The following is a 13,958-nucleotide window of genomic DNA, read 5'->3' on the forward strand; positions in this document are numbered from 1 at the left end:
GGACAGATCGAATGTATTTAAGGTCCCTTCAGAATTTTGTGGCCCTTTTCGGACTTTAGAACTTGCCGACAAAAATGTGGATTAGGAATTAACTGAACTAAGACACAAATGTTGAACTTTTGTGGGGCAGGTACCCTTAGGGAGCGATATGGGCCATTTTAGAAGTTAAACTTAATTTTGATAAAAGTTGTGGACCGGTACTGCTCATGAAACTAAGTTTGGATGTAATATGACGAAGACCAAATGTTGGACCAAATCGGTTGAACAGTTCAAGAGTTATCGTGCTCTCCGACCGCCACATATGGTGACATAGGGTTTTTTACACCTTTTGGGCTGTTTTCCCAAGAAATATGGACTTGCCCCTTAAAAAAACTTTTACCGTCGTAATGGATGTAGCGAATGCAAATCGCTTCAACAAAAATTAAAGTGATTCGAGAGCAGGTCTTAAAGTGAACTTATCCGAAATTTAGTGTGGGAGGTACCAGAAGGAGTAGAAAAATATAGTCAATATTCGAACCTGATATATATCTGGTAGATATATTAGGATGTGCAAAGTATGGATTACATTGGTCACTCCCTTCAAGAGTTATCGTGCGCAAAATTTTTCCGAACATTTTTGAAGTTTTGTGGGGGAGGTACCTGAATGAGTGGACCGATATAGCCCATCTTCGAATTTAAACTATGTTTTGATAGAATATTACGAAGGCCAAACTTTGGACCGAATCGGCAGATCCGTTCGAGAATTATCTTGCGCTCCAACCACTACACAAGGTGTCATAGGGGCTTTATGTAACTTTTAGGCTATTTTCTCAGGAAGTATGAACTTGCCCTAATAAAACGTGTACTGCTATAATGGGGGCAGCAAATGCAAGTTGTTACAATAATAAAAATAGGTAAAAAAACTTTTTAAGTTAAACGGTTTTATGTTAAACATACATTGCAATGTTTAAGATAAATGTACTAAAAACAAAAAAATAATAAAATAGATACAGTCGTGGGAATTATTAACATATGCATAGACTAGACTAAAATGAAACCGAAGGGCACGTCAATTGTCTACAATCGTTGATTAAAATGTTTGTTTTGTAATGTTACACTATAATTAGACAGTTGTTCAACCGACAACGATGGACGTGTGATAAGTAGGGCTAGAATGTGGAAACAAGCTAGCAAGCTCGATTATAAGCGAGTTTTAAGGTTTCATAGTGGTGAGCGAGTAGTACTTTGTGGATTAAAGACAAACTACGAGCAGTGAAACGCTTCCTCGCCAGGCAGCAGTGTGAATGTCCAACGATAAACTAGTTGAAACATCTCTTTTATTTACATGGAGTGTATAACTATTGGAATTTCCATGAGCAAGAAAATAGTAAGTAATTTCCTCAGCGTCTGCGGGCCAACTGTCTAACGACGAATTAAACGATTCTTCTATCGCATATTAAGTCGATAATTTGTAGACAATTGACGTGCCCCACGGTTTTATTTTAGTCTAGTCTATGCATATGTTTATAATTCCCACGACTGTACCTATTTTATTATATTTTGGTTTTTAGTACATTTATCTTAAACATTGCAATGTATGTTTAACATAAAACCGTTTAACTTAAAAAGTTTTTTTACCTATTTTTATTTTCTAGTTTTTAGTTTTTATTTCGCATTCTGTTTAATTCATTTAGTGCTTCATTATTGCAAGGTTTCTTGCCGTTAGTTTATTGCAGTCAAACTCCTCTATACGTAGTCCCTGCAAAGATCTTACTCTACTAAAAGCCACGTAGGCTTGACCTTCTTCAAACAGTTTCGCACCTAAGTATACGACTGCGTGATCCACAGTGCTGCCCTGCATTTTATGTATTGTAGAAGCCCATGATAGTATTAAAGGCAACATTCTTCTTTCAGCCGTCCCGTAATTGTACTTAGCTAGAAACTGTATGGCTTTCGCGTGTATAAGATGTACTGTATAGTGCACTGTAATCTTCTTGTCAAGCCCTTTTATTTGATACCCACATTGGTGGGATTGATAAAAAAATTGTTATCAGCCATTTGGAAGCGGCGGCCATATTAGATTTCAATTTTGCATAGTAAATTGTATTCTACATGTTGAGACCTTTCATTTGATACCCATGTTGATGGGATTGATAAAACCTAAGTTATCCGCCATTTTCTAGAGGTCGCCATCTTGGATTTTAATTTTATATAGTACATTGTATTCTACTGGTTAAGCACTTTCATTTGATACCCATATTGATGGGATTGATAAAACCTACGTTATCCGTCATTTTGTAGCGGCCGCCATCTTGGATTTCAATTTTTTTATAGTATATTGTATTCTGCTTCTTGAGCCGTTTCATTTGATACCCATATTGATGGGATTGATAAAACCTAGGTTATCCGCCATTTTGTAGAGGCCGCCATCTTGGATTTCAATTTTTTATAGTATATTGTATTCTGCTTGTTGAGCCCTTTCATTTGATACCCATATTGATGGGATTGATACAACCTACGTTATCCGCCATTTTGTAGAGGCCGCCATCTTGGATTTTAATTTTATATAGTACATTGTATTCTACTGGTTGAGCACTTTCATTTGATACCCATATTGATGGGATTGATAAAACCTACGTTATCCGCCATTTTGTAGCGGGCGCCATCTTGGATTTAAATTTTTTATAGCATTTTGTATTCTGCTTGTTGAGCCCTTTCATTTGATACCCATATTGATGGGATTGATAAAACCTACGTTATCCGCCATTTTGTAGCGGCCGCCATCTTGGATTTCAATTTTTTATAGCATTTTGTATTCTGCTTGTTGAGCCCTTTCATTTGATACCCATATTGATGGGATTGATAAAACCTACGTTATCCGACATTTTGTAGCGGCCGCCATCTTGAATTTATAATGATAATGAATAAACATAATTGTATTGTCACCAAAATCCAAAGTGTATACAAAATTTCAGATTAATCGGTTGACAGGAAGAGGGTGAAATTTGAATTACTAAATTTGACCCAAGAATAAATAATAAAACAAACTGGGTGAGCTAAATAAAATTTTTTAAAAATCAAAGATTTCGATAGCAGGTCCTAAACTGAACTTATCCAAAATTTTGTGTGGGAGGTAGCCGAAGGAGTGGGCCGTTTGGAACCTCCTCTAAGTCTAGTAGAAATTTCACGATGTGCAAAGTATAGACCAAATCTGTTACTCCTTTCAAGAGTTATCGTGCCCACAAACTTTTCGAACCTTTTCGAACTTTTGTGGGTGAGGTACCTGAAGGAGTAGACCGATATGGCCCATCTTCGAACTTAAACTAATTTTGGGCAAAATATAACGAAAGCCAAAATTTGAACCGAATTGGTTCATCCGTTCAAGGGTTATCGTGCGCACCAGCCAGACAGACGGTCGGACATTGCCAAATCAACTCCAAATTATCTGGAACACATTTCGTCCAAACATATTTGGGGTCTAAAACCATTTTTTTCGATGAGGCACATTTTGCCCGTGAAATCGGACAGTTCGGAGAAAAGTAATTTTTGATTTCAATTGTTTTTGGTTCAATTAATGCTCCTAGCCAACAGAACATTTTAGTATATTTTAAAATTTTTTTTTGACCAACGGTACAGAGATATCGCCTATTGAAATTATCACATTTTTAAGGAACTATGTCCAAATAAATACTCATAACTTCTTTAATATTGGTCCAAATGGGACCATCTTTCTTTTGAATTGTTTGTTTTTTCATCAGCTATCGAAAGAAATACTTAAAAGAGAAATGCACAGTGGGCTTCAATGCAATTTTCGGGATTTTATATTTAAAATCAATTTTTAAAAATTATTGTACCCGTCGATTTTTTCAAAAAAATTATATGTTAAACTACGTTCAATTACAAAAATTTTAAGCTCTAAATCGTAATGGGATGCGAATAAATACTATTTTTTCTGAATTTTTTAAAATTTGTCAATACAATTTTTCCTTTATACCTTTGTTCAAAATTTATTATTTGATTAAAAAAATTAAAAATTTCATTTATAAATATTTGTTTTGATTTTATATTTATAAATTTATCTCAAACATCCTAAAAACTGCGTCATTTTTCGATTTTGAAAATGCATCAGCGAAAATTCCATTAATGTCCACTGTGGATTTTTTTCTATTTTTTATGATAAATATATAATATATAATGATAAATATGTACTCTTAGCTTCAAAAATACAGGAAATACAAATTTCGGACAAAGGTATAAAGGAAAAATTGTATTGACAAATTTTAAAAATTCAGAAAAAATAGTATTTATTCGCATCCCATTACGATTTAGAGCTTAAAATTTTTGTAATTGAACGTAGTTTAACATATAATTTTTTTGAAAAAATCGACGGGTACAATCATATTTAAAAATTGATTTTAAATATTAAATCCCGAAAATTACATTGAAGCCCACTGTGCTTTTCTCTTTTAAGTATTTCTTTCGATAGCTGATGAAAAAACAAACAATTCAAAAAAAAGATGGTCCCATTTGTAACAAAATATTAAAGAAGTTATGAGTATTTATTTGGACATAGTCCTTTAAAAATGTGATAATTTCAATAGGCGATATCTCTGTACCGTTGGTCAAAAAAAATTTTTTAAATATACTAAAATGTTCTGTTGGCTAGGAGCAGGGACGTAGCCAGGATTTCATTTCGGGGGGGGCCCACCTGACCAAAATTTTGAAAGTTCATGTTAGCGAAAATTTCTTATTTAGCAAAGACGTAAACCTTATTTTACACTTATATTACTGATGTTCATTACTATATTTTAAATAAAATGACGTAAGTCTTCTTGGCCAATGTCCCTTGTCTTTTTGACAATATATCAGAGTTAATATATGTTCAAGGTCCAAGGTCTATACATGTATACAAATCCATAAACACAATTTTCCCCAACCTACATTTTTTATACTCTTAGCATTTAGTAAAAATGTGCCTCATCGAAATAATGGTTTTAAGGGCAAAGAGTGTTTGGAAGAAATGTGTTTCAGAAAATTTGGAATCCACTTATATATGTTCGTCCATCTGGGTGGCTGCCTGGAGAACACGATAATTCTCGAACAGATCAACCGATTCTGTCCAAAATTTGGCCTTTGTGATATTTTGTCCAAATTTCGATCAACTTCGAATATGGACAATATCGATCCACTCTTTCGATATCCTTCCACAGAGTATTTCTAAAATTTTCAGAAAAGTGCAGTTTAAGACCTCTCTGGATAATTAGTAAATATGGTTTCACTTCATTTATGCTAATAATTTAGTTATAAGTAAAAACATGAAATAAATATACGCTTTGCTTTTTTGCAACAAGCGTTCTCGGGTCCGCTATTACTACAGTATAAGTTTTTTCAGGGGCAAGTCCATAATTCCAGAGAAAATGGCTCGAAAGCTGTAAAGAACACCTACGGCACCTACCATGTGCGCACAACAATTTTCGAACCGGATATTACGTTGGTTCAAACTTTGTTTAGCGCCATATTTCTGCGAGCCTTATATGAAGTTCGAAGATGGTGATTTTCGGTCTACTCCTTCTGGTATTTCCCCTCAAATTTCAAGAATTTTAGCTAAAGCGTTATGTGCGATTTTTCTTGAATGGAGCAACAGATTTGGGCCAAATTTTGAATTTAGTAATATTTTGTGCAAACTTAGTTTTAGCTCGAAAATGAACCACATTGGTGAAGAACTGAAATTACTGGTGGCCGCAATATCTTTTAAAAGGAATGACCCCCAAAATAATATCTACTTCCAAAATAAACAATGTTGGTCCGGTCCATTCCTTCAGGTACTTTCTTCGCAACACTTGTGAACAATGATAAAATCTATATTTTGTTGGCAAGTTCATACGTCCGCAAATGGCTACACAATTCTGAAAACCTCCTAATACATAGCTTCGGCTTAAAGGATTTTGGTTATGAAGCCGCTATTCAATCTCTCCATAGATGAAAGTTTCAGTTCACACAGGCTCAGGGTATATTCCTGTCCGCAAAGCCGACTGATACTTGTTGAGATTTTGACGAAGAAGAATCTGTTTCCGACCAGTTTTTTTATACCCTACACCACTATGTGGGGAGGGTATTATAAGTTGGTCTCGACGAGCTGAGTTGATCTGGCTATGTGTGTCCGTCCGTCTGTCTGTCCATCTAAAACCTTTTAATTACGCTACAGGTCGTAATTTTGATCGGATAGTCACGAAATTTTGGTTGCTTATGGTAGTCGGATTATATTCCCTAAAAGAAATGTTTACCAGTGAAAAGCTATGCACAGGGGTAGTGGTGTAGGGTATCACATGGTCAGCCCCGTCCCGACTATAGCCTTTGCTCACTTGTTTGATTTCGTTTGTCGTCACAAAGTCCTTTGCCGACGAAGGAAAAAGGAACATTTCTAGAAATGTGTATCCATTGAAAGTACGTCCCAAAATACAATTCAATTCAATGTAATTTTGAAATATTAGAAATAATATGCAATAAATAAAATATAAACTTTATCCTCAATAATCTTGATTTTATTGTCATTCGAAAGGTCGAACCAAACATAAACAGCCCAATTTTGAATATCAACTCCCCGTGAGAAAACTCACGAACCAAACATAAACAGCCCAATTATGAATATCAACAGGAGTTTACATTCATAATCACCCTGAAAATAGGACAGAAAATCCTTTTTGTACAATAGGCATTTACTAATGTTTAGCAAGAGACCAGTTTCAAATAATCTCAACGGGCGACACTGCGGTGAAAAAGAATTATATCATAAGAAAATGGTTGATATAGTTTTTTTTTTGCAAATTTCAAACATAATAAAGAATTTGTAATTGTTGTGATGTTCAAAATAGTTCATGACAAAAACGTGTTAGAAACTATATACAAAAATTTAAAACCACAAAATTAAGCAACGATTTTATCTTTTATTGTTGAACTGATCTTATCAAAAATTAAAAAAACAAAAGATCGCAAGAATGTTTTTTCTAGATGTTGTTTATAAGCCAAATTATTGGACGTAATATGCAACAAACGTTCAACAAATACAAATAAACATCTTGTTCTGAAATCTGTAACACTTGCAGTCAGCCTAAAATTACGAATAAACGGTTAAACAACACCTTAAAACTTAACAACAACTATGCGGAAAATTGCTCAAAAAGCCTAACGTGTTCATTAGTCTTTATACTTTCAAATATGTTGGACAATAAGTATACCAATGTATTTAAATAATTCTTTGTAATACTTCCTCCAGATACTTTATATATTTCTTGAAACATTTAAAACATTTTAACATTTTATTCAAAAATTAAAAATATGTGTACCATAAGCTAATATCTTATGGGATCGAAAATCATTTCGGGGGGGGCCCGGGCCCCCCGGGCCCCCCCCCTGGCTACGTCGGTGGCTAGGAGCATTAATTGAACCAAAAACAATTGAAATCAAAAATTACTTTTCTCCGAACTGTCCGATTTCACTTGGAATTCCCCATATATACCCTTTCTAGCCTAAAGGCTGAGGGTATAAAAATTATACACACAAACATTTTTGTACATATTATTGAAATATTTGTTGCATAAGAAAATATGTAAGTTGCATAAATTTTGCATATGCACATATTATTTTTTGCATATGCAAAATTTATGGATTTTGCATATTTCATATGTTTCGATTGCAATTTAGTCAGAAGGCAAAAATATGCCAAGTCCTAAAATTTTACATGAATCGGACCAAAAATAGGGGTTGCATAAAATTCCGCTGCCTAATAATAACGAAAAAATTAAAAAGGAAAGCCGACGATTCGCACCCACACAACCACCAATGTATGTGACTAGTTTCGCTGTTAGTAGTCACATAAATTGGTGGTTGTGTGGGTTCTAATCGTCGGCTTTCCTTTGTCACGTGCAAAAATTAAGGTCATTAAGCTCGACTATAACGAGAAATTAATTAAAATTTAAGAAAAAAATATCTTCTTCCTAATAGGCAAAATTTTCAAATAAATAAAAATCAGCTTGAGCCAGGCTGGGGTTTGAACCCACGTCCTTGAAAAACATATGAACAAAGTTTATCACGGCGTGTTGGGAAGTCTAAAAGTGAGTAAAATTTTTAAACTGATATCAGTCATACGTACTTCACGGGTAGGGTGGCGGGTCACAGGAGAAAAACATGAACATGGGTGCAAAAGTCAGAAACTTCGGAAATAATGGAAATTGTTCGCCCCTTTACGTATGACTGATAAAATACGTATGACTGATATCAGTTAGAAACTTTACTCGCTTTTAGACTTTCCTAAAACAAAAAGGAAAAAATTTAAATCATATAAAAATGATGTTTTACATAATATTGTAGATTTTAGCATGCGACTTGGTTCAGTTGCAAATGTTTTGACCATTAAATGTTGAGGTGTGTTATGTATTTTCAATTTTTTCATAATTGTTTTCGTATTCGAGTCGAAGCTTTTTATTTCCTTACTTTTAAAGCATTAAACTATAAATAAATGCAAAAAATTCCTAATTTCACTTTCAACAAAATATTTTAGAGACATTTTTCTAAAACGTGAAATTTTGTTGCCAATGTATTGGCCACCACTGTATGTAGTCACTTTGGGTATACTAATATAAAGACCAGCTCATACGACACACGTGAAAACATATAGTGTAATATAGCCACAAGCGTTTGTCATGAAAGCCATACGGGTTGAATGGACAAATAATCCATCACCGTATAAACAAATTGCATTTGAAAGAAGAAAAGTTCGATGACAGAGAAGCCACCAGACAGCCGATACGTCTGATGAACTGCCTACTAACAGCAAAACTAGCGAAACTAGTCACATAAATTGGTGGTAATGTGGGTTCGAATTATCGACTTTCCTTTTTCAGTTGCAAAAATTATAGATCATTAAGATCGACTATAACGAAAAATTAATCAAAGTTTTTTTTTCAATTATACCAATATTAAATAAGTTATGAGCACTTCTCTGCATATCGTTTTTTTCTGAATACGACATTTTTAAGGCGTTAGTAAAAAATCTGGAAATATACTAAAATATTGTGCTGATAAGCAGCATTACCACAGCAAAAAAGCAATAGGAAATCAAAACCCACTTTTTGAAAAAGTGTCCGATTTCACACTGGAATCCACATATATAGATTTTTAAATAAATAACCCAGCAAAAAGTTTGCCTCCAAAGAGGCAGTTAAATGATATGTACAAGTGATCTGGAAGTGCATCAAATTATGCATTTTCACTCATGATTTTTACAAGAGAGTGACTACGGAAAGAGGCACTCCATTGCACTGCATTTTAACTGACCCTTTGGCACTGCATTTTAACTGACCCTTTGGCACTGCATTTTAACCGACCCTTTGGCATTGCATTTTAACTAACCCTTTGGGGTAGAAAAGGAGGCAGTCCAAAGCACGTGTTTTGATACAGGCATCCTGGGAAATTGTGCAAGCCATTACAAAATATGCCAGAAAAAATAAAATGCATTGTTTGTGTAAAACAAAAATATTAAGAACTTTATTAAATTAACACAAATTATGAAAATTCTCCATTGAATTCAATCGCAAACAAGCGTGTTTCCTCTTCTCTCCATTTAATCCAAGCTGAACTGTTTTTGCTTCATCTGCTAAATGGATTGTCTTCCCATCACCAGTTATGATTTCGACATGTACTCCAACAGCACTCCATTCGGAAATTTTCTCCTCGTGAGTTACCGGAAAATGTTCACAAATTAAATATTTTTTATTTTGCATTAACAAATGTTTGGAAATTTTAACACGCTTATCTCTTTTTGGAAAATCTATTCCGCTGCCTGTAGAGATGTACAAACTGATTTATGTACATGTAGGGATCTCTAACAACTGCTAATAAAATGTAGCGAATGGAGTGCATTTTTCACGACTCCGTTTGGACTGCATCCGGATGCTGTTAAATTGTGGGGAATTGGAGTGCCTTTTTCACGACTCCGCTGAACTGCATCCGGATGTTGTTAAAATGTGACAAGTGGATGTGATTCTTTGGATTGCATCCAAATGCGGTTAAAATGTGAGGACTGGAGTGCCTTTTTCACGACTCCGGTTGAACTGCATCGAAACATGCCGTGACAGAACTAGTCCACATTGCACTACTTCCAATTTATTTTGCTGGGAATATATTTTCTCTAACTTGTCCCGGAGATGAGTCCATTACTTCATTAATATATTTTTCTTCCTGTTTATCTAAACATACATATACATATGTACATCACTATACATATATGTAACCTTGTCATAAAAGTGATGCCCTAGTTATGTTTTGTCCATATTATTTTTGTTTGGATGGTAATTTCGTTCAGCAACGATATGTCCTAAATGAATATATTAAGGACTCGTCGTTACACAATTTAAGTACATTACTAGAATGAAAACAACAACATACACTCACATACACAATGTTTTGAAACAGACGACACATGAAACGTAGAACGAATGTCCTTCCTTTTAAGGATATACTGTTTTATGGTTATTAGTTTATAATTTTGTTTTATCAAAAGTGATCCCCAGTGGGATGTTAATACCCAATTATGTGAAAATTTGTTGTTGTTTGTTATGTTATTTGTTAAATATAAAATTTTTGGGGATATGTAATTTTGAAAATGCTTTCAAATAAAGTGAAATATAAGGAAGTGATTTAATGAAATTTAAAGAGATATATGTATGTGTACTATTTACGTATTACAACTAAAAAAACGTAATCGAAGGGCAGTTTATTCAGTATTGGTGATATTTTTTGGAAAGGGGGACGAAAATGTGGGACTTGGAAATCTGGGATTTATTAGGTTTTTTGGTTATATCGGAATTGTATTCTTACCAAAACTAATTAATTACATCTGTCGGATTTTCAAATAATTAGTTTTACTTAAAGTTCCCATGGTGATAGTCCAGCTTTTTCAGGGCTGATATCATGATGACCCATTGAATAACCTAAACTTTTGGAATGGCTAGTTGTAATCCATGCATCCATGGCATTCAGCAGTAACCAGTCACATGGTAAAATGAAACTGGGTTCCAAACTTTGATAACTCAGCATCAACTTGAATAAACAAATTAGAAGCCCTTGGACATTTTTTGCATTTTTCGTACCTAAAACAAGTAAGAAAGACGGAGATATATCCTCAGTCAATGACCAAAAAAGAAAAAAAAAAAACAACAACAAAACCAAACACCTTAAATATACCGAAAATTAAATATTTTGATTTTGTATCAAGAGTTTGCTTTAAAAGCTGTAGGTACCGTAACATGGGGCAAGCCAAATCATTGATATACACCAAATATTTCTTGTAATCAAACTTCTTCATAAATTTTACGAACAACCTTCTGAAAAAAGAATCAAAACGATGCGAGAGGAGCTCTTAAAGTTCACTTTTCCGAATGCTGTGTGGGAGGTACCCGAAGCAGTGGACCGATATAGTCCATATTCCAACCTGATACATGACTGGATTCCCTGCAAGGTCCCTTCGATAGTTATCGTTCACACCATTTTACAGATTTTTTTTAAACTTTTGTGGGAGAGGTACCCGAAGGAGTGGACCGATATGGCCCATCTTCGAACTTTTACTAAGCTTGGACAACATATTACGATACCCAACAATTAGTTCGAATTTGTTGGTCCGTTCGAGAGTTATCGTGCGTACCAGCCAGAAAGACGGACGGACATGGCTAAATCGACTCCAAACGAATTTCGTCCAAACACACTTGGGGTCTAAAACAGTTATTTCGATGAGGCACAGTTTTGGTCGTATCAAAGTGTATATACCCTTTCTAGCCTAAAGGTTGAGGGTACAAAAATTCCTTTTGAAGTCGGTGGTAAGAATGTGGTCGAACAGCAAAATAGGAATGTATGTAGTGCTTAATAGCAATTTCACAGTTAGTTGGCAGTAAAACTGGCAAAAATCGATAGCACGATACATTGTGACGGCTCTAACGTGTTATCGGAACGAGGAGTGATTTTATTAAGAAGTTGGGCCAGTTAAGTGGAACATGTTGTGGCCATCTTATGATGACAGTTTTCTGATATCCAAAATCCGTTGTCAGATGTTACATTGTGCGGACTCAATTTCCCCATTGTTGGACCAAAAATAGTTTTTCCTATCACGGACAGAACGCCTCAAGCGTCTTTGCTACTGGTGACAGAAGTGAGATCGGTCTGTATGATTCACCTTTGCTGTTGTTTTTACTTGGGTTTTATAACGGGTCCCACATGCACATTTTCCAGGCTTCGGAGATTGTCAGGGTGGTTAACGATAGGTTAAGATACTCGAATTCTGGTTAATATAGCTGCTTTTAGCATCACCCGCAGGTCCATGATGTTGCTTTGCGCAACAAAATTGAACATACTTACTTAAATACTAAATAGGGAAGAGTGTCACTTCCTGCATCAAACAAAAATGACTTAATAAAATTAATTTTGATTTTTCAAAATAGTCTGGCTTAATCCCTTTTGTTGTTTTAATATTTAAAACAACAAGTTTATTAGTGGAGAAGGTTTGGCATTGTTCGCCAAGGGGTAAGGCAAGGAAGACTAGTTTCGATCCACGCCACTGGATCTCATCAGTTCCTTTTGTTTCTTGTTTGTGGATATTCTCCACCGAAGTTATTTTTCAATAACTTCTTCAACAAGGAACTTTTTATACCCAAACATCAATCGTCAGCTCGAAGTATAAACGTAAACAAAGAAAACCCTTCAATGAGAAGTTTTTCTTTGGTAACCTAACACAACTCCGACGAAAGTGTTTACGAAACAAAGCAAACCTTCTTCCACTCGTATGTGTCGTTGATTTTTCAACAAATGCACATACCCAAATGCTGTTTGGTAGCTTATATACCAACAACACACAAAACCGTGCCAGTGTTTCTCAAATAGAACATTGGTGGCGTTTATTTAATTGGGATAGCTGTTACAATTTTGATTTTTCAAAATAGTCTGGCTTAATCCCTTTTGTTGTTTTAATATTTAAAACAACAAGTTTAATTGATGTTTGGGTATAAAAAGTTCCTTGTTGAAGAAGTTATTGAAAAATAACTTCGGTGGAGAATATCCACAAACAAGAAACAAAGGGAACTGATGAGATCCAGTGGCGTGGATCGAAACTAGTCTTCCTTGCCTTACCCCTTGGCGAACAATGCCAAACCTTCTCCACTAATAAACTTGTTGTTTTAAATATTAAAACAACAAAAGGGATTAAGCCAGACTATTTTGAAAAATCAAAATTGTAACAGCTATCCCAATTAAATAAACGCCACCAATGTTCTATTTAATAAAATTAAGGTAAACTTCATTCATAAATGTACGAGGAGAACTAGAAAAATTTCTGGCCTAGGCAACACATCGTTTCGCCAGGCGTTATTTGACAAGTTTTGCAAAGATTAACAGTTTTGAGGCTAAATGTACCCAGCACATGCGACCATGTGTTGGGTTGTTTACAGCGATTTAAAAAATATAACTTGAAAAAAAATGGAATTTCCTATCCAAGTGAAAATTGTCCAAAGGACGAACGCTGTTGCTAGGATTATGATATACCTCCCACAATTATTTTTTATTCTAGAACATTTTATTTTAGAGAAAAATCGACAATCGAATATTATCATTCAAACGAGTCATATATTTGGTCAGTGCGTATGTTATTCGCTAAGCTCGTGTGCTAGCGTTTTCTCCAACAATGCAATTATATCAGTCGATAGTTGCTCTTTGCTCCTCTTGCAAAGTTTATCACCGACGTTTCATTGTCGAATGTTACACTATTGAGGCTAAATTTTGCGACACTTGGTGTTGATGGTCCAACTATTACAATCTATCTTTCCTCGGTTCATTGTGTTGGGAAAAGATTGATGGGAAAAGATTTGCGGGTTATTGCTTGTTAAGGTTGAGGTTTAAGATTCCTTATTTTCTTTTTTCTCGCAAAATTATGTTTCCGT

The sequence above is a fragment of the Musca autumnalis genome, unplaced genomic scaffold (genome assembly GCF_047663935.1).
Source record: "Musca autumnalis isolate F117 unplaced genomic scaffold, ASM4766393v1 scaffold_3, whole genome shotgun sequence".
Lineage (NCBI taxonomy): Eukaryota > Metazoa > Arthropoda > Insecta > Diptera > Muscidae > Musca > Musca autumnalis.